The sequence below is a fragment of the Stegodyphus dumicola genome, chromosome 12 (genome assembly GCF_044657685.1).
Source record: "Stegodyphus dumicola isolate Sdum_Otavi_A_Nest chromosome 12, ASM4465768v1".
Classification (NCBI taxonomy): domain Eukaryota; kingdom Metazoa; phylum Arthropoda; class Arachnida; order Araneae; family Eresidae; genus Stegodyphus; species Stegodyphus dumicola.
Window position 1 is genome coordinate 79934797 of NC_140779.1, and position 23029 is coordinate 79957825.

Here is a 23029-nt window from a genome sequence, read left to right on the forward strand (position 1 = left end):
ATTTACTTTAATGGGCAGAAATATCCTTTTATTTACGAAATTTTATGTATGTTTTCTTTCTATAAAAGCAACAACAAAACCATCCATAATAAGAACGAAGTTCTATGCTTAGGAGGAACACGAAAAATTGGGCTTGCTTTCCTTTGAAGTTGAAATAATTATTATATTAAGCACATACATACTGTTACGAATTTTGTATTTAGATAGGTAATTTTAGTAGAATTAATTTTAGTAGAATAAATTTTAGTAGAATTAAATAAAATTGATATATTTTTCTGTGTTATGTAGCACGAGAAAAATTTTAAGAAAACGGCTATATCAGAAAAGAAAGAATGCAGGGGCACATGCATTAAACATTGAGTAAATGAGTATCTCGGTAATTTGTATTTAAATTGAATAAATGTAATTGACCACTATATTAACTGTAATTGTAATTCCATCTTCTTATTGCTTTCCAGCAATTTCTAGAAGCAGAAAGTACTAAAAATATCTCGCTGCCGATTGGAAACTATTTAATGCATAAGAGAGAGCATCTGCTATCAGTTATTTAGTTAGCTGTTGTTGTTATTACTGCGAGTTCAGCGTGAGATCGGAATATAGCTTTCTCTTTAGATACTCTTTGCCTTGCGTTGCGTTTAACGTTCTTAGCAGTTTGTAGTGTAACAACTGATTATACTGTGTGATATTGTGAACACTTGTAAGAATATTTCTGTGGAAAATTCCAGGCTTCTAAAATATTTCTTTTGATAAAAATAAACTTCTCGATTTCGAACCAAAGCCAGCATGACAAACATTTAACCGCATGTATCTTGAAATTCTAATTTAACGGATTTTCATTGTTTCGGTGTGGTACCGGAGAAACTTATACCGAAAAGTAATTCAAAATCGAGTGTTCTTCTATGTTTCAGACATGACGAATTTATTAACAAAACTAATATATCATAAATGGAAAACTGTAAATAGTCTGAGATTCTTTCGAAACAGCATTTGATCATTGTGCGACCGACCAAAATGAAATATTACTTTATTCTTTAAATAAGGAGTGTTTCATACGGAACAGAACTAACATTGCGCATATTTATAGAAGTGAAAGGAATTTTTTTAATTATAAAAATATGGTGCTTATCTATGAACAAAACTATGTAGTTATTGATTACTTTACTATTCAACGAAAATACTATTCATCGAAGTAATGCGCAACTAAATACAAGCAATGAAACACGCATTTATCATTTTAATAACGTTGGAATAATCTTCTTCTTTGGTACTTAGAACACTTCTAAGGATCTCTTAAAGTACAACATTTGCCCCAAAATATGCAAGCATATATACGTTCCGCAACATTTTTGAAAGTTCAAAAATCTATCATTGTGTTAAGACAGGTTATGTGATCCATCAAATTCGGCTTTCATAGTTTAAAAATTATTAGAGATATCAGAAAGGACATCAGCTTAACGCTACACTTAATTTATTCTAGAAGAACTTGAGCATAACATTATAGAAAGGCTTTATCTTTGAATGAAAGACCGAGATGAAAAATGATTTCAAATTTTAATAACTAATAATAATAAAAGAGTTTCAAAACAGTTTTAAGCTACATCATCTTTAAACCATCTGGTAGAACTTACGATAATCCATAAAAATATTATCATGCTGAACATAAAATTGTATTGTACCTTACGGTGATAGACTGCTACATGTATTCCTCAAAACTTATTATAATTGAAAGGAATATCTTTCCAAAAGTATATTTTGCGACTGATTCTCAACTGACAGCAGTCAGTTAGATATATTTTTAATGAATCATTTGTGTTTACTACACGCAAAAAAAGGTGCACTTTATCACTAGCAAAGGAATGAAATATAATGGGATTTGGAAAAAGGTAAATGTTTTGATAATAAATTGTTTAAGAATGTTGATTGTCATTAATTTTTTTAGACTTCATGGATATAAAGATATATCACACATCGCTCTGTCAGCATAATGGTATGGAAGGCAGTTACCATAGGGTTCAAATCTCGGAGAAGGTATAGGTATTTGTAACTATGCAGTGTCTTTAACTTAAACTACTGTGAAGCCGAAGGTTCTGTCCAGAGACGTGTAGAAAAGAAAAAGAGGAAAACTCTGAGGAAACTCTCGTTTTTTTGGAGAAATCAGCTTCAAAACTGCCACTAAACTAGGTAAAACTGTAATATCACCTATAAAAAAACACAAGGCCAGTAACAGGTGACTCCTACTCTAGACCGAGATAAATTTCATGAGCTTGATTTGATGTTGATAATTAAGATAAGTCACAACACATTGGTCAACATTCGGATGAGGAAAGTAATTGCTAAGAACAGTTATTACTGTCACAGTACAGCATCATGTTTTTTGGTAATTACTAAATTTACATTTCTGTTGTTTTATAATTACTAAAACTTCTTTGGAGAATATATACAGTCTGGACAAAACGTTCTACAACTTAGCTTATAAAAAATGAATAATGTAATTGTTTTCATTCATTATTCTAATTATAACTCTTGTGAAATAATACATCGGTTGGCGAAATCTGCAAGTTGTTCCATATAGCATGCTGGAAGTTCTTGGCTGGAATGCCTCTTAGCTCCCTCGTAACATTTTCTTGGATCGTCTTGATATCGTCGAATCGATGGCCTTTAAGCTTTGATTTCAGTTTTGAAAAAAAAACGTAATGTGCTGCCGATACGTCCGGCGAATAGGGGGTCTACTATAGTTACTTTTTTTTTTTTTTTTTTTTTTTTTTTTTTTTTTTTTTTGCAAAAGGCACGAATTGTGGGACGGCGAGTTATCGTGCAACAAGAAGAAATTCTTGTTTGCAAGAAAGTCCTTATGCACACGTACGATGCGTTCCAATAGATTCACGTAAAACACCGCATGTACTATTTGGTCATCAATCCTGTGCAGTAAAAAAACTTACTAGCATTGTCTTCACCTTGTATTTATGTGAGCACACTTTCTCTGGCTTCGGCGAGTTTCGGCCAACCCAATATGAACTTTGTCTCTTCGTTTCTGGATTGTAGGCAAAGCACCACGATCCACCACCTGTGATGATGCTTTTTTATTAATCTGGTTCGGGATTTCGCATGTCGAGAAGATTCTGACAAGCACCCAGTCGATCATCTTTCTGTTCTGTTGTTAACGAACGTGAAACAAAACGTGCAAACAGTTTCCTTTCTAATGAATACTCACCAAGTACTGTACGGACACAGTTTCTTTTCGATGTTCAAAGTTCTGCAAACATTCTAATCGTTAATCAACGCTCTTGATTTAAGGCAGCATGGACAGCTTCGATGTTCGAGACAGTTCTTCTTGTGCGAGAACGTCCCGTTCTTTCGTCATCTTTTACGTCACCTCTATCATCTCAAAATCTATCAAACTACAAGAGACAAACATTCTTCACCGTAAGCCTTCTGCATCATTTGATAAGTTTTGCTAGCAGGTTTGCCAATTTGAAAACAAACTTTTATCGCACATATCTGTTTCACATACGATTCCATTACATACATAAATGAGATTTAAACATCAAACGATAATTTTCTCTTTGAAAACTCAACTCATCCTAATGCGATTAGCAGACTAGAATCAAAATTCTTTTTACTTTTCAATTACGTTTATTACAAAACGTTATTCAGACAGTTAATATTCAGACATATAGCGTTATTCAGACAGTTAATATTCAATGTCTTAAAACGTCTTAGCCAGACCTTGTACTTGAGTATCAACTGGGAAAAAAAAAGATTACATTAATATAGATGAGAAACATTTTACTCTAAGTGAACAAGTTTATAGTCTAATTACTTCAGCTTTTACTCATTTTATTGCCTTAAGCAATAATTTTTAGAACTGTTCGGTCGGTTGTGATGCATCCGTGAAACTGAAGTCATGATCGGAAATTTTCTCTCTCTCAGTATCTTAAAACAACTTTCAAAGCAAAAGCCACGTTTACAACTTTCCAGAAATCTAAGAACTCATTAATCAATTCCTCAACTATTTTAATTTACCTATACTATTCCATTAGATAGTATATTAAAGTGATTTGTCAATCTATGTTTTCAGTGGCCCTCCATCTTCAAGTATATTTTCCATTCATACATTAAGGATTGTGTTAGATCCTTAACGGTTAATTTTTAGTAGCGAAAACAAAATTCACCTTTTTTTCTCAACTTAGGTCATATTTATTATCCATTTAAGAAATTAATCTCTTTACGTTTTAAATACGTGAAAGTTACGGTTAGAAGGTGCAGTACCTTAACTGCAGCTGATACTCAGATCAAACTGTTTCCTAATTCAGTGAAGTGTCTTCTTTTGAAATTTTGCATCGATCTGTCCTCTAAACGGAAATGCTAGCCGTTTGATAAATGAATATAGAAGATGATTTTCGGTAGTTAAGGGGACTCATACACCTTAAACCCCTTATGATCTTCGAATATGTGACTGTTGCAAGAATTGGGATATTTTATTTATTTTAAAAGCAATTACTTCCAACTTTTTACAGCTGACTACATAATATAGCTGCTTTGGAAAATAGTAACCAGAAAGTTTGTGTTGCCACAAATATTTTTGTAATTTAATCCTCTTTGCGACATGATATTTTAAAAATGGCTAATGGTACATACTTGAAATTTAATGAAATTCTTTATATGGGCACTATTTTCTAACTGAACCAACAATCTGATGAATATTTTAATATTGAAAAATTTTATGAACGAAAGCATTAAAAATTTTGTTAATAAAATATATTTTATAAACTGAACTCAAAATAAAATAAAAATTTAACATGAAATTTTTAGAATTTTAGGTTCACAGTAGTTTCCAAATGTTATAAAAGCTATATATTAATTATGGAATTAAATTATGAAACAGAATGTTTTAAACTGTGTGCGCAAGTTGGAAACATGACGAAAAATGTTGTCACAAAGCGGATTAAATTATAAAAATATTTGTGGCAACACAAACGTTTTGATTACTATTTCAGAAAGCAGCTATATTATGTAGTCAGCTGTAAAAAGTTGGTAGTAATTGCTTTTAAAATAAATAAGATATCCCAATTCTTGCAACAGTCACCTATTCGAACATCTTAGGGGTTTTAAGGTGTATGAGTCCCCTTAAATAATTACAGGTATCTAGCTGAATTAAACTGATAAACAGATACTATTAAGTACTTTGTACAAGCTATTATAAAGGTACGCAACTTACTGGTTTTTCAAATTAATAGCTTGAAATTTATTTTTAATAGTGTTCCACAAGACGTGACCAAATTAAGAATTAGTTAGCCCTTGTTACGTCATTTATAAGCCTTTTTAATATCGGTCATCGTTTTTACACTTTTGCATCATAAAACACTAATTTGAGTCAAAATGTATTACACCTTCTAACTTAGTCTTATGTATATACTTATAATAACTTATAATGTATATACTTATAATAAACATTTAACCACGGAAATAATAATAATAATAAAAAAACGTGAAATTTTAGCCAGAAGGGGAGGAAGAAAGAGAGAAAAGAAACGAAAAAAGACAAAGTATTCACAATTTTACCACATTTTTTATACACACTTCCTCATGTTAGTCAAAGAATAAAGGTTACATAAATACGTTATGAAACCAGTATCCCAAATAAAAGTAAAAATTTCTACAAAAAATATGATAAAGAAAAGCAGCTCAGTGTTTAAGCATTGTAAAATTTTTTGAATAAAAGTTGAAAACTTACTTTCCTTAAATATTTTTATCTTAAAATAGTTCTTCGAAAAAAAAAAAAAAAAAAAGGGGAAAAAAGTAAATCAGATTTTTTTCTCCTTTCGTCTCTGCTAATGTATTCACTTTTATCTTAGTCCTCGACTGAATATCTCAAAATAGAATATTTACTCATAATTGCTCTGCATCCTCAACATATATATAACCTCAATCCATAAAAAGTAGCTTGACCATTGGACTTTCCCCTCCCTCTCAACTATCAGACGATCGATTTCCATCATCATCCCAGCCCCCGACCCTTCAGCTTTCTACTGATTTCGTTCAGAGAAGGCTCCCATCCCTCCTCTCTATCCTCCCGCCCATCACGTCCAGGCCCTAATGGTTCCAATGGTACACGTCTCTCGGAAATCCACCACCGCCACCCCCTCTCTTTTGTCACGTGATGGGTCAGCGGCAGCATTTCTAGATGGGGAATGAGAGGGAAAAAGGCAAAACGTGTTTTTCCCTCTTATAAAGCGTGGGTGAAAAGAGTAAAAAAGTTCTCGCTATTTCTAGAATCGCCATGTGTTTGCATTTTGCTCGCTTTTTCTATGATATTCGACAAGTATGGGGCGACAACTTTTCAAAAGCATGCTGTGATGTACGTAGACATAATTTCAAATTCCAAATCTCCATGCATTTGACTTCAGAATCCGTAATTGCTATTGCAATCCGAAATGCTATCCGAAATGAAACAATATGGATTAAATAGATCAAAAACTTCTTTTGTTGAAAATGAGATAATATTTTCGAAGTCAACAAAGTATTAAACCACTATTACTGAAAACTGACAGAAAAAAAAAACTTATAAAAGCATTACGTGACACAAATTACCGTGCCTGTAAGTTGTTGCACATGATATTACAATTAAATGCATACAAAACTCAACCAAAAGTTTGAATCATCAGCGTTTTAACAACCATTTATCATTACGAGTGAAAGAATATCGATGGTACATTGTTAAATATTTATAAAATGCTTTCGTTATACATTAGAAGGCTTGGGTATGAAGAGTTTATTTGCAGCTATAATATATTCTTCATCTCTGTTCAGCTTACAGCTACAGTTACTTATTTTGATTCCTTTTTTCTTGCATCCATTGTTAAATTTATTAATGTTCAGGTAACGTTACTTTTTGAAAGTTGTATACTCTAATAATTTCTATATTAATATGATTAATAAATACTCTATTAATCACATCCTTTAGATTTCCTGAGATGACATTATTATTGTAGAAGCACTATAATAGTGATAAGGAAAAATTATTCGCTTAGGCAATTGCATTAGTTTTAATAGAGGTTTCAGAAAATTCTTATATTACCTTAATATCCCCTTACGCTTAAGGAGGGTTTAGTTGTATCCCTTAAAAAAACGCATAGCCATTCAAAGTACAAATTTAAAAAAAACTTAAAGCCTATTTAGCCAAAATTGTATTTAAGAAACTAAGGCTTGTTAAGCTATTTTGGGAAAAGTTAATTTAGGCCATCGTGAAAATCTCTTTTCTGATTTAAATTCACTGTTTTAGTATCTTTATACATTTGTTGCTAAATAATCAAATTTGACGCATGTCTAAGAATTTTAAAACTAAGCAGCAGGTTTATTAGTGGCGAGTTATAGTTACATTGAGTTCTTAAAACATTAAGCACTCTAATGACTAAGGGTTGAAATTTTCGGTGTTTCGCCAAATTTTTATTTGCTCGTTAAAGATAATTAAATGAAAAAATTCTTTCTAAGACATGTTTGGGGTTTGGTATAACCTAAATGTATTTCTACCATTTATCATCAAATTGTCCAATGCGCACCACTTTGTCATATTATGTTATCTTTAATCAATTTCTCATCAAAAGTGGGGTATAAGAGGAAAAGTAAATTGTACAAAAGATTTGTCTTAAATATCGGACACTTTACTTTTTGTTCTTAAGATAGACTCTTAGATAAAACATTATAGCTTAAAATAAGCTTCTTCCCAAGAATAGTATGAATGCCGTGTTCATAATACGAGTGCCGTCAAGGTGAACTCTTCTCCGTGTGTATCAAGTTTAACTCTTCGTGCAGAACTTTTACAGCTTTTGAGGCGTTAATGCTTTCAGCTCCGAGATTGGTCAGCTGGATTGAACGTTATACCATACGAACGCATATATGTGGAGTCTAATATAATGCGCCAGTCCATACGTGTAAAACAAATATGAACAGTTCGAAATAATTAACGATGGCAGTACTAACTTAGTGTGGATTTTGTGACATGTGGTTAACATGGATGAAATCACTAAGACAAAATAACAAGACTGTTCAAGGACTTTTCTTAAAGGTATGCTTCCAACGAAATCTCTGCTATTCCCTTTACAGACACCAACAAGGTTTTATTTCTACGCGCATAAATAAATCAACAAATAATGAAAGTGATATTAGCTCATTTTTCATTGATCAGAAGGCAATGCAGTGTAGTTTATTCTTGATAAAAGTACAAATCTGGAAGAAGAAAAAAAAGAGTCTGCTTCTTCTTGAATGTATTTGTTAACAGAAAACTAACAAGAGTAAATCATAATTTGTGCAAAAAATTAAAACGAGAAACACTTAAGATAATATTTGTATGTATAATTGAAAAAATTAAAAATTAAATTTAAGTAAATTTTAGCGTATATCAAAAGCTTTAAGCTGCAGTAATTCAGATGTAATAATTTTAACAAAATAAAAATCAAAACAATTTCATATATTAATTTCGGTAATATAGAAATAATTAGGAAACAATTCCTTCAGTAAAACTGCTAAAATTGCAAAAACTACTGCATCCTTTATTATATATATGTGTGTGTGTGTGTAAATATAAAACAAAATTCTTAAACTTAATTGTAACCAATTAGCAGTAGACATTTAAATTCATAAATTTTAATTTAATAGATCCCGGCTTCAACGATACGCTTTGCGCCATTTTTCATAACTCTTTTCCTGAAATTTCCCTGCCCTGTGAAATCTTTAGCTCTGTCACTGCTCAGGATTAACAAAGACTTTCCGGCTTTTTAAACGCAGTCCGAACGCAGTTAGTACGCATTACTTTTTCCTCGCCATTTGCTGCCACGTCTCTCGCTTCGTCTCTTTTCTCTATTTTTTTAAAAAATGTGGGCTCATATTTACACATTTTGAGGAGCAGGTTGCTCTCATTATGCTCTGTGAATGTGAATTCTCAATGTGAATTTTCAACAGTATAAAAGATTTTATGATTATTCTAAGAGTTCAGGACATTTATTACGCTGTCTGAATTGTGCATCACATCTACTACCACTTCGACTATGACTAAAATGTGAAACATACATCGAGTGCTAACCTCTAAACTACAACACTAAATATATATATGACATTATAATTATTAGCCCAAAGGTGAGTTAGAACCAAAAGGCTACTAATCTCAAAACGGCATTGTGTGTCGTTTCACTTTTCAAACTGTTGCCACCAAATAAAACTAAATAATGAAGAGCCTGCTTGAATGCATGAATGTTTCTCGCATTGTGAAAAAGCAACGCTACCTAGAGCCATCAAATTTTGAATAACGTAGTCCTCCAACAGAACATGGGCACTTAAAAGCCCGAAACTTGAATTTCGAATTTGTTTTATTATCTATTTCAAATTTTGTAAACCTTTAATGAATTTTTAATTAACAAACTACACGATTTCAAAGCCAGCAATGGCAACACTGTGCGGAAAAATCATTTCTATCTCCAGCGCGCGAGATTGTGTATCGGGAACTCTAAAGACATGCTGTTCTGCTATTTTTAAATGTTTTATGATATTGAAATTGAAATTAATTTTATGTGGTTCAAATGGGAAGAACATGATACTTAATACACATTTTTTTTAAATAATTGTTTCTTTAATTTTAATAACATAATAGCTTTAATTGGATTATATTCTTACGCGTTTTTTTATATTGATTATACAGATCTTAACTGATTCGTCTAAATTCCACATCAGTTTTTATAACAATCTTTTTGCATGTTCTTTTTTGATCGCGTTGGGCAATTATTTTGATATTTAAATAATATTAATGTATTTCCAAATTTTACATATTATATATTAGTTTTGTAGAAACGCTAGCACTTTTCCAGGAAATCGGCAGCAATTTACTTACTTTTTTAAATATGCATTTTTCTATGAGATATCCTTTTTCTTTTCATTTTATTTTAAAATTTAAGCTTTTGAGGCATACCAGTACAAATTTTAAGGTTTTTTAAAGTTTATTACAAGTTTTTAACAGTTTTTTCCCAATCCTTTTAAGTTTGAACATTTTTTACTTCAGTTAGCAAGAGATTTACACTTCATTTCCTAGGAGAAAATAATTAATAGGAAATTAATAATTATATACATACATATATATACACCAAAAAAACTTAAATTTATGTTAAAGAGTGTTGTGAATTAATAGGATATTCACAGTATTCGCAATTCCCACATTATAACGTTTTTGCATAAATACAGCCTAGCTTTAATTCGTTGTTAGTTTTCTCAGATGACCTAAAGGAAATGTTCATATAAAAAAATCACAACCCTTTTAGCTTCTTTTTTTCATCTTTTTAGACAGATATAACATTATCCAAATATTCACTTGTCTTGTACATTATTATAAATTACCAAATTAGATGCACAGCCTTTTTTTATAATTTGTTAAATATTTGTATCCGTCGTAAAGAATTTTCTTCCTGTTGACTAAGATAAAGAACAGACTACTCCTGTCTGATAAATATTTTGGGCTTTAAGCCAGCAGTTTACACTCTTCTTTAAAGAAAAAGGTAAATAAATGCGGTAATGCTGCGTTAAACGTTTCAAAAAGCACCTTGTATCCCAGCATGCAATATTTTAATAGTTGATGCGACACCAAAGGGTGTTTTCCCCACAATGGTTTCTCGCATAAAAACGCATCATAAATATTCATAAAAGAGGTTTTAATTTCTTGAAAGCAAATATTATGTTATGGCATAAAACATATATGCATTACCTTTTATGCGTTATTCACCACGTTCTTTACATCTATTTTGTCACGTTGAAGAAAAATAATTCTGCGCTCTTGTTAAGCGGACTTTAATGTAATATGAAGCTACGCTTTGAGTATTAAAAACAACTTGCAATGTTAGGCTTACTTTTCATGGCAAAAATCAAGGAAAAGGCAGAAGTTTTTTGACTCCCCTCAGGAGCGCAACTTACGTTTTTAATTTGTAAATTTCAAAATATGACAAAAATTTGCCCTAAGTTGGTGACGTTAAAGCCACAAATTCTGATTTTCGTTAAAGTAAAAAATAGCGTAAAACTTGTTTTAGTACTTGGTAGTACGTCACAGTTTATTTGTTATGACATCAAAATGTTAAAATATTTACATTGCTTACTTAGCATTAAAACTCCTAGATTTTCAAAGTTGTTTTCAAAAACGCAAAGAAGTCTGAAGAATGGGAAATTTTAATTTATTTTAAATTGTCTGCATTAAAACTTAGAATACTGACAAACGCTCAGTTAAAAACTTAATAAATTAGTTAAGATTAATTAAATTACTTAATCAACAAACGACATATACAAAATTTGTAACTTAAATATATAAACTTAGACATCATGTTAGAATTTCTTCTGAACATAAAGATTCATGACTACACCTTGTCTAAAATCCATTTGCGAATAAAAGTATAAAATACGATTTTAAGGTGTATGTTCTTATATTTGTGTTTAAAAAGTTTTCAAATGCTCTTTAATTGCCAGTATAGTTCAGTTTTATGATTTTTTAACAATTATTCAATGCACTTAAATCATCTTCATAAGATAATAAAATGTGACTGTATTATATGATACTAAATCAAATTTTCTTAAATGTAACCGACATTTATAATATAAGAGCAGAGTCATATTTATCATTTAGAAATATTTACGGCTGTGTCATTAAAATATTTACCTGCACTTCCTAAGTAACCGGATTTAGAGGTAATTCTTTCTCTATCATTAAAGCATCCCGTTATTAAAATTTCGTTTAAAATAATTAGAATAAAGCCAGAAATAAAATTTATTATTTTAAATGAGATAAGAGTTTTTGGTTGCATAAAAAGTCAAGTTATTCAACTTAGTAAGAGGTGTTGCACACATTTATCGCTTTAGTTGATTTTCTTGTAGTTCGCTTCATTATTATGTTATTTAATGAACATGTTTTACCATTTTTTTAAATTAAATTTTCAATTATCTTAACTCTCTTTTCCAAACTTAAATAAGGTTTCTATTAAAAAATTTTAAATACAAACTGAAGTTAAGAAATTTGAAACAAAGATTGTCTAATTATCAATTATAAAAACGCATTAATCTGATTTCAATACTGGGGTTTCTTTCCTTTTCAAAATTTCAGATCCATTTTTATATATTTAAAAATACGCAATACACGATAATATAAATGAAGAATTCATTGAATCAACTTTTCTGGGCCATTCATTACTAAATAATTAAATCCTCCGTTAGTCAGTTTCAATAATGTGAAGATTTATTTACTTTAATATAAACATTCATCTATTTTCTTTAATTACAGTAATTTACAGTTGTATTTCTTTATTTTATTGTAAGTTTAATGGAAAAAAGTTTACAATATTGCAGAAATTTTCTAAAATGCTTGAATCAATCATATTTTATACAAAATATTTTGAAAAGCTAACTAATCAATCAACTTATTTTCTTTGTAAGTACTAGTAGCGTTTTTTTTTCAATATTTATTTGCTAATAATTTATTAGCAAATTTATGATTACAGCTTTTAGCATCTTTTCAGAATAGGTTTATCAGTTATAACTATTTAAGTATCTACAAATTTTTATCCACGGTCCCAAAGTATATTTAATTGTAATTCAGTGAAAATATTACATTCAGCCGCATTTTAAGAACAAAGTGCATTGTTATGTGTCTTTAAATGCAATGATTGAGAATATATAAATGATTCTCGCAATCATTTCTGCGCAATGTAACGCTGTCATATTGAACATTCTCGTTACGACTGTAAGATATTTTCGCCTTCTTTTCCGCATGCCTTTGTGGTGTAACTGGATGCATACTCGACGCAAATTCGAGAGGTGCAGCGTTAGAGTCCCAACGAGAGTATGGTACATTTTTCACCTCTACTACTTCCCCCCCCCCCAAAAAAAAGTGCTAATGACTCTGCAGTGGCTTTCGAACTAAAAGTGGGTGGACGATAATCGATCACCACCAGGATTTGGCGAATGGATCTCCTAACCCAGAGCTACCCTTTAAAAGGGAGAGTATATAAGGTATTTTTCCTTTCTTTCCGCATGCCTTCGCGGTGTAATTGGAAGCATACTCGACGCATATTCCTGAGATCCAGTGTTCGAGTCTCGGGGAAGGCAATGAAAATTTTTCGTCTCCTTCTCCAAAATAGTCTAATGACTCTATAAGCGAAAAGAATAACAACTGCTAAAGTGAGATTATGAACACCGCATTAAATTAAGACATCTGATAGTATGCTTCAGATCTAACAACTCTTCAGATGTTTTGTATTAAAACCACTATACATTTAACAGCCAACGAAACTGATATTTAATGGGACAGACAATTTAAATCCAGGCCTTCTCCGCAATTCGGACCCGGGCCCTTCAGTATCGCAGTCGGCTCCTCTAACCACTATATTGTCTGAGTGGCTACTTAAATAATGTAGCTTCCCTGGAAAATACAGTTCGGCACTGATCATTTCCACTTGTTTTCGAGTCTTTTCCCTCACATTTCCAATAAATGTTAATCACTTCTTATCATACAATATGTGCACAAATCTATTGCAAAATGATTTTATTCTACACGTATATGCGTAACGTTATTAACATGTGAAACATTCAGTATTTGATATTGTGTCAAATAGTATTGCTGCAGGCACTGATAAGTTGATGAAACATCTCGTACACGGGAAGTGTAAATTTGGGTATCAATGAGTATGTTATAACATTCTAAATATATTGTGCGATTCTCCTGACTCCTGAACGCTTTTATTATAAAAAACAATGAAAAGCATTTAGAAGCATTGCATTGAGAGTAAATGTGTGTGAACTTGTGGTGAGCCGCTCATGCGCGTTAAAAGCGAAATACCAACAACTGTCAGCAGAGCGGGGGGGGGGACAAAAACACTCCGTAAGCTATGTACCTCACGCAAAAACAAATGCCTGCTATATTAGAAGAATATTGAAATCTATAAAATCTTCGGAACAACAATACAAGCAGAAATTTCTCAATCAGTGAACTGAACAATAAAGTGTGAAACATTTGTTGTTGCGGAGATTTCTGTACTGAAGAACATGGCGATGATTTGCAACATCTGCTGTTAGGATGCTTCCTGTTAACTCTTCTTGGAACTTAATAATGATATGGATTAATATTACATATTTATAGGAAAAACAAATAAAAATGTGATCTTCTTGGAATAAAATTTTGAAATAATTGAATCTGTGCGTATTTTCCCTCTTCTTAGGTCTTTTTAACAGCATTTCCTTTTGGCCAGCTTATTTTTACATGTAAGTATGTTGCCTAATTGAAAAAAATGCATGATGGCAAGCTTGTTATTGAAAAAAAAATGTAGCAGAAGCCACCCAACCGGGAGAGTGGTTAGCGACGCTGACTGCCGTTCCGAAGGACCTAGGTTTGAATCCTGGAGAAGGCATGGATATCTGTAAATGTCTTGCCAAAGACGGACGAAATCTTGCACTCCATGAAACTATGAATTTCGTGGGTTTGTTCTGATTTTGTAGGAGCTTAATGTCAGACGAATGAGATAAGGCGCAACAGCAACAATAGCAATGTGGCAGAAAAACGATGCATGTAAAGCATGTGTTAGTTAGCTGTTAATGTTATCTTTATAGCTTCTTTTCAACAAACCATTAGCAGTTAAATTTGGTCACTCGGGGGGTACATATGTAATTTCTCGTCAAAACGAGAAATCGGTGCCTTGATCACCGCATCTTTTAAGGATCACGGTACATTTAGTCGTATAATATTGACATGTTACATGAGTGATAAATTTAAAATTTTCGAATTTTCTTTTGCATTTTTTCTGCAATTAATAATACTTTTACATTTTTTAATAATCTGGAAACTTAAGGAAAAAAAAAGAATCATAGCATACTCTTTTGAAAGGTTATTAATTACACATTTTTTAAAGTAAAGATTTCTGTAAAGTCAACACATGAAACATTTATCCATATTTTTGCGACATATTCAAGATACTCTTGACAAACAGGCGAAGAGCAGACAAAATTAAAAATCCCTGAAAGGATATGAATTACAAGGGACGGAAGGAAAGGACACGGAATCTTCTTTTCCCTCGATTTATATAGCGTTTCAGAAAAGGACAAGTACCTTAAGGAGCTGTTTCTCTCATCGTGAAATAAGGAAGTAACTTCCTGAAGGGGAAGTGAGGCAGTGGAATTTCAGATAAGAGAGCTCAGGTACTGTCACAGCATTATCGGAAGTGTCTTGCTGATACTTATCTCAAATCTGAGACTTTTCCTTCGGCGAAGAGGCCTGCAATTTTTTATACAGTATCAGTACTTATGCGGAAGAGTTCTTCTTCTTCTTTTTTTTTAAGTTATCGGAAGAAACCACTTCCTCAAAAGGAAATGAGATCTGCTCTGGAGATAATTCATCTCTCTAAAAGCTGGCTGTTCAAATAAACAATTAATTATGATATTGCTTTAAGAAAAGTTTATTGCAAAGGAAGTCAAAGACATTTTATCGCGGATGTAAATTTTTTTCACGATAAAGAAAAATGCAACCTTACGCTGTCAACATAACAAACTTCAGAACCTCGCTTATTTTAAGATGTCCGGCAAGTGGTACAAAGTTACTGAGTTCTTAACAGTTTGACTTAATTCAATGAAAAGGTGCCATTTCTTTTTGTTCTGCGAATTAAGCAAACCTAAATATTTTGTTCGATTTTATATTTTTTAAGAATTTTAAGCCCTAATTTAGAAAAGAAATTCCTTCTAAGAATAAAAGTCTTTCTACGTTAATTATATTTGCAACTGCATTGAATCTTTCTTCCTCGAAACTCTACCGCAGCACACAATATTAGCCAAGTAAGGAATATATAATAACGCGATCAAACAATATTGAGTATTAAGATTAATTCATATCTAGTTTTAATTTTCAGTTTGTGAATTCAGTCGATGACACATTGCTAACGATATTTTAATGGATGAAGTGAATTAATTTGCTTGTATGTATAAACAAAGCATATACAAACAAAAGATATGCATGTTTGATTGCGTGACTATTCCCAGTTTGTCTTTATTTGAGCCTTAAACTACAATTTTTTTTTATTTATTTAGGAAGTTTTTTTTTTTTTTTTTTTTTTTTTTTTTTTTTTTTAATCAAAAATGTGTTATAGGGGCTCCGTTGAAGGTTCTGAAATGGTTACTGTTTGAATGGTTGAATGTCAATCGAAATGTGCCGATCCAGTAAAGTTTACATGATCCTCTTTAAAAATGTAGTATCATTTGGAGATATACTGAAAAATGTAGTTACAAGCCAAAACATTAATTCCATTGTTGTTTAGTCCAGTCTATAATTCGTAGATAACTATATGCCCAGGAAACGCTGTTTTATGAAGGAATTTTACTAAATTTTGGGTCACAAGGGTAAAGGTATGTTCCAAAATGGCAATTATTATGTTGAAACTTAGAAACTTAGATTAAATGCAGTTTCACTGTCTATTTAATAAAATTTCACGTCATACTTTATAACATATTTGATAAAAAAGTGTATCTTATTTTTCGATATTCCATCATATAAGTAAAATATAATTCACTAAAACTAATATGAGGGTGAACAAAAAGTAGCTTAATGTATAAACAGACAGTTTGGTACTTTTCCGTTTTGCCGGCGCAGGCGATAAATTTGTCAGTAATGGTACAATTGATGCCAAACAGAATATCCTCGCTGGTAACTTTTTACATCTCCCTTTCAAAATAAGTCGCAGTCATTTCTTATCAGATTGATTGTTTCATTCAGTACTGGCATACAATTACATAGGATTTTTACCTGATAGTTCAATTTTATGCCCGAAGGCCATTCGAGACAATTAAGTCAAATAGGATGCAATCACATCGCTCACCCGAAGGCAAAAATATAGAAAAGGCAAAGTCAAGGGTTAAATTCATCATTCTAATGAGAATGCACGAGCGAAGTAAAGCAAAGTGGTTTCATATAATTTCTGAGTAAGCTATTCGTACAAATTAAAATAATTCTTGTATTTAAACTGATATTCCAAATTAAGAATTAACTTGAAATTAATGTAGATAATTACTGAGAGAATAAGATTTTTGTAACGTAGTTTATGTGAGATGAGAGCACTTGGGACCAAGTTATATGGCCCGGCGAATCAGGATGTTGAACCATGAAAGCACAGTAAATTCTGAAATTAACGTCTTTTTACAAATTTATTGTCTTTATTTATTGGCTTTTTACAAAATTTTAAACGATATTAAAATGTTTATGCCTTCAAAATAAAAAATAATTAGAACTAACATCCGTTAACATTTTTTATGTGTGTGATTATTGCAAAGCCTCGAGGGCTATCTGCCTAAGGGGAGGGATGCCTTCGTGGAGGACTTTCTAAGGAAACCTGGCTCTAAGGTAAACACGTTACACATGGGGAAAACCACGAAAACGCCCATGCAGCCAGCCCGTTCGCGGGATTCGAACCTCGGACCGAACTACCAGTGTTCAGCAACTTTACCGCTCGGCCGCTGGTGGGCTAACATTTTTCATGAGTGTATATTGTATGTTGTCGCCAATAAAGTCTGCTTGGAGAGATTTGCGCAGGCCAAATGGAAAAGTACAGACATTTTCAATATAATGCTATCTTTTACAAGACCAAAATGAAATGACTTTTCCATTATCTTTAAATTGCTTATTTGATAAACTTATTTCCATGAGTATTTTTCGGCATGTTCAGTTTTCCTTCAGATTTTCTCATTTCAGATTTCACAGTTTCGTTTCGAAGCACCCGTTTTAACTAGATATCTTAAGTTTTAGCTATCATTTCACAAAATATTATGGATTACAGATGACTGTTAATAACCTTGATATCTGAGTTACTGTGCAAAATTTTCCAAGTAAGGCTTGGTTGATTGTAATGAGTGGGGAATTTCGGTTAAGAAAGGATACGGGTCTTTTCATAAATGTAAATTAGTCACTTTGAGTTACTCAGTCAATGTAATGGTTACCGGAAAATACAGCACACCCACAACTAAAGAAATGGCACACGGTTCTAAGCTTAATTTCTGTATATTATGGGGGAATCTCAGTTATACAGAATATTTTCATATTAGAAATGTATGCCGAAGGATCTTATTGTTGGAATTGTGATTAAGAAGAAACATTAAAACGTCCGTGAATAGTTATAACTTGAGTCATATCTGTCAGAATTAGTGCACTATTGGTAAATAGTGGTAATTAAGTATTTCGATGCACATCGTGAACATGCATTGACATCATATTGTGGTTAAATGTAAACTGAGCAAGAAAAAAAAAATTGAGACAGTTCTATATCTCCCGTTCTACTGGCCCGATTAAAGAAATTCAGATTGCGTTTTTCATGTCCCGAAAGCGCAACTTAGGATATATATTAGATTTATATAAAACAATGTTATACCATACGGGTATTTTGACGCAAAATCGGACCTCTTTCTGAAATAACATATTAATTTCTTTCCATATTTCGATTCTACAACTCAAATTATGCCAGACTGCCAAATTGTGTAAAAACCGCACGAGTAGTTTTTAAAAAATTAGCTCTTCCATCTAAATTGAATTTGGTATGTATTTATTAATATCTCTTTTTTTTATTAAATTTATTTGATTTTTCCCTTCACATTTCGAAATTTAGGTTCATTCCAAATAAAATTTACCTATTTTTTATGATTTATTTTTAAAACTTGTATTTTTAAATATTTTTATAAATTTTCCGAAAAAAATTTACATTATAACCTATAAGATTTTTACCGTCATCTTAAAGCAGATGTTTCTAAGCATATCCGCAAAAAAAGATTTTTATTCAAAATTTTCTAAGATATACATAAATTTACATGTTGGCATATTTGTTATTAGCGATAATAACGCTAAATGTGATTTACGCACTGTGTTAAAATTACTTGGAAGTATGAACGATGATTTTTTTCCTGCTCCTGTACAATGAAAAAAAAGGAAAGGAAAATAGGTTGATATAAATTAAAAAGTTCGCCAAGTGAATTATTCTTGGCGCAAGCTGTAAAAAATGCGCCAAGATAAATTTTTAAATTTCTTACTAAAAATTACAAAATTTAATATCTAGGCATAATTATAGTCGTAAATCGAAATATGGGAAAAAATCGATATGTTATTTCAGAAAAAGTCCGATTTTGTGTTAAAATACCTATCTTAGAGAAATGCTATTAATATATATCCGAAGTCGCGCTTTCGAGATATGAAAAACGAAAGTTGAATTTCGCCTAGTAGAACGGGAGATACAGAACTGTCTTTTTTTCACACTATACATACATATACGTATATACTATATACTATATACTATATTACTTTTGTGCACATTTTGAGTACGTTTTGTATGCTTTAAATTTAGCGTAGTAAAACAGGTATAGCGCACTGAAAGAGTGCAGAGATTATTACGCTCAACAAACATACATCCATGACTATAATACACTTTACTTCCGCGACTGGTGTTGGAAAATCGAGGGTATCTTGAATTCTTATAATAGAAAAGGAAACTAGATAATTTTTTTTTTCAGAAAGGAAGGACAAATTTGGAAAGGAAAGGAAAACAACTGTAAAGTATGATCGATTCCTACTTCGGAATGGCATTATTAATCCAATAAAAACTAGCAAAGGCCTTAAAAGAGATCTGTTGTCCATTGGTATTGATATTTATCCCTTACACTTGCAACTTAGACTTCTCACTGCTAGTGGGACTGTTAGAGAGTCTGTTATAAAATAGCTTTTGACATGCCAAATGAAGCAAAACAATTACTGTAGTCCCAAAAAGTACAAAGTTTGGACCCCCCCTCCCAAATTGCTGAAAAAAGGTTGCAGAGACATTAGGTAATTTTTGAAAGCAGGAGAGATGAAAAATAAGCAATGCCCTCTCCAGGACTCGAACCACGGACCTCTCGAATACGCTCCGAGTTGCTGACCACTATACCACGAAGGTATGCTAAGAGGCCATGAGAAATACCTTATATACTCCCCTTTATAAAGGGCCCAGTCGAAACATCCTGGTAATCAAGAATCATCATTTACCACCTTTTTAATTCGGACGCCACTATAGTGACCTTAAGATCATTTCGAAGCAGGAGGCTTGTAAAATGAGCAATGTCCTCGCTGGGACTTGAACCTCTCGAATACGCGCCGAGTGTGCTGATCATTACACCACGAAGGAATGCTAAGAAGGCGGGAAAAATACCTTATAAGGTCATTTTCAGAAAGGAGAACCTAGTTCTTACCTACGGAAATATGAATTCATCGAATTATTTAGATATGTTAAAAGACAGAATTGTGCCATTCTCGAAAATATATGCAGGTACATTTCAATACGGCTTGAATCCATGCCACATTCAAAATCTCTCAGAAAACTCATGTTGGAAAATAAAATTATTGAGCTGCATTGGCCTGGGAATTCATTACACTTAAATCCGGTCGAAAACATTTCAATGAATATCTTAGAAAAACTAATTGTTCGACAAAAGAGCGCATGATTAAGAATGTTATAAAAGTGTGGTTCCATCATAAATAAGTAAAATATATATGCACAAGACTAATAGAATCAATGCCTAAGTACGTTATATGGGTCATTTGTGTTAAAGGATGACATATTTCTTACTAATTTCATTATTATAATTGTATATGAAGGTATATACATAAACTGTTATAAAACCGTTTAGTCCTAATTATTCCAAATTTTCCAGAGACACAGCTTATCTTTTCTTTTAGCCTAAAATATAATAATAGGTGTATAAATACAGTATTAAAAATTGTCACTATAACTTTAGAACGTTTTGGAGCATATAATCATTATTGCTATTTGTTAGTTCTTTCTTGATACTTGATATTCTTTGCTTTCATATATTTCATTTATTGAAATAATACAATACTATTATTTACTTCTTTAATCCGGAAATGTCTTTTTCAAAATTGTGTTCTTACCACATATTTGGAGTACTTAGGTAATGTTTTCATAAATATTTTCCGAAATATAAGTTATTGCATCCACACTATTCCCAAAGTACAAAATCGCCATTTAACGAAAATAAATATAGTAAATTTATGCTTTAAGTTATATTTTTTTTCCTAAACGTCTTTATGCTGAGAAAAAATTTATTTCTTTTTAAAAGACTACAAAATACTGTAGTCCACATATTTAGAACAGTTTTCATTAATTCATAGCATTATTTTTAATTAGAAAGAAGTTTGTTTTAAGCAAAGATATGCAGAAATGTTTTTCCCCTTTTCTTATAAAGCTGAAAAATTTAAAGTCATTCCAGTTTCTTTCTTGATTTGAATGATAAATGTCAGACGTCCACTTTCGAAAAACGTACCTGTTATTACTTTTTATTTCCATTTTGAATTAAAAATCATTTCCGAAAATCGCCGAGAAATTGCCTTAATTGTTGTGAAATGGAAAAAGTGGATTAAAGAAAAACCCAAACATGAAAGGAAGATTTGTTATACACAGAATCTCGAAAATACTGCGGGTAATCCATTTAGCAGCTTTCTTATCAATGATGGTTCTTTTCCTAATGTTTTAGATACAGTACCTTCAAATATCCATTTGATTATCTTTCTTTCTAAGCTTGAAATTCAACAGTAGGAAAAAAAAGAAAGAAGAATGCTTAGTAAAGTTGAACCAACGATTAGTTTTACTTCTATCTCAACTTGAATTCGTTAAAAGATTTTTTCCCCTAAGCATTTAAAACTAGACTGCTGTTACAGTAATGTAACCCGTCATCCGGCTAGAATTAAAAATAGGCTGAGTTAAAAGAAAATAATAATAAAAAACTGCATAAACCGAGCTAATAAATTTGTGGTACGATAACAAAGCCCGAAAGCTTTTTGTTTTTAGCTTTAAAACTACGAATAGGCCGGGTTTGGGGGGGAAAATTCGCCCTCTTCTTTATCCCCTCTGCTTTGTTATTTTAGCCACAAAGTAAGGGGGTCACCACACCCCTACCTTTCACCACAAACTACTTTTTTCCTCCGGTTTTAAACATCCTCTCTTTAACTGCGACCCTAACTGTGCTTTAGGTATGGTTCGGCGACGTGCATGCTAAAAGATAGAGCCAAAAAAGAAGGGGGGCGTTTAAAGGGATAGTGGGAGAGGGCGGAAAAAGAGCGGGAAACCGCTAATGACTGCACGGGAGTGGTATTGGCTCCCGTTGAATAATGAGGAACTGCTTTTGTTTTTGCCTCCACCTTCTCTGTGTACCAGCCGCATGGGGGGTAGTAACAGGAAACCATGGGGGGAAGAGGGAGTTTCCAGCCACTACGCAAGACTAATTCAATTCTTCCTTCCTTCCGCAGGTTCGGGAAGACGGTTACCCCAAAAATCCCCACTAAGATGAAAACGACGGACATGATAACTCACTAGCAGAACCTGGTACGTAACCTAAGCGGTGTTCACTCTCTATCTGTCTCCATTTGTATGAGCATGTTTTTTTTCCCCTATCTGGGGAATTTTTCACGAACTGATAAATGCTTTTAAAACTGCGGATGTGACGGATGTAGAGTGGAGTTGAGCTGTCATGTACTAGGTGATAAAACTCATTTTTATCCGGAAAGACCAGTAATTAATTATTGAAATACATATTGGGCGCTTGTATCAACCTCTTTGGCGACGAAGCTAAGAGAAAATTAAATGCTGAAAGCTATTTTTTTAGCGTTTTGTTAGAATATCACGATTTAACTTTTTTTTTGGGGGGGGAGGGTTGCGTTGCCAATAGTTTTCGTTAGCTTCCTCTTAAAAACAAAGGAGTTAGCTTTTCTTTCATATCAAGCAGATTTTTCATAAGCACACAAATTTCATTAAGATTTCATGTATTCTGTTCAAATTTCTTTTAAGTACTCAAAATTATAATCAAAGAAATAGACATGAAGAATTAGCATGTACAATCTCTTATCATATTCATTTAACTGAAATAAAAATAAAACTTTAGAAAACTATTTTTGTCTCATAAAGCAAGTAGTTAACTACTTTGTCGGTACAGCACTCTGGTTGTATTT

The 23029-nt window shown here is 32.1% G+C and overlaps 1 protein-coding gene across 9 annotated transcripts in view; it reads left to right on the top strand.

Annotated features, from left to right (window-relative positions):
* Positions 1-23029, top strand: part of LOC118187366 (uncharacterized) — a 554527-nt gene that overhangs the window by 213220 nt on the left and 318278 nt on the right. For 2 of the 9 annotated variants that reach the window (XM_085806623.1, XM_085806627.1), the window contains exon 4: positions 22331-22406. The exons of the other annotated variants lie outside the window; for them this stretch is intronic. The gene's annotated coding sequence lies outside the window, so the exon portion shown is untranslated. The remainder of the gene's footprint in view (positions 1-22330; positions 22407-23029) is intronic. 9 annotated transcript variants of the gene reach the window in all.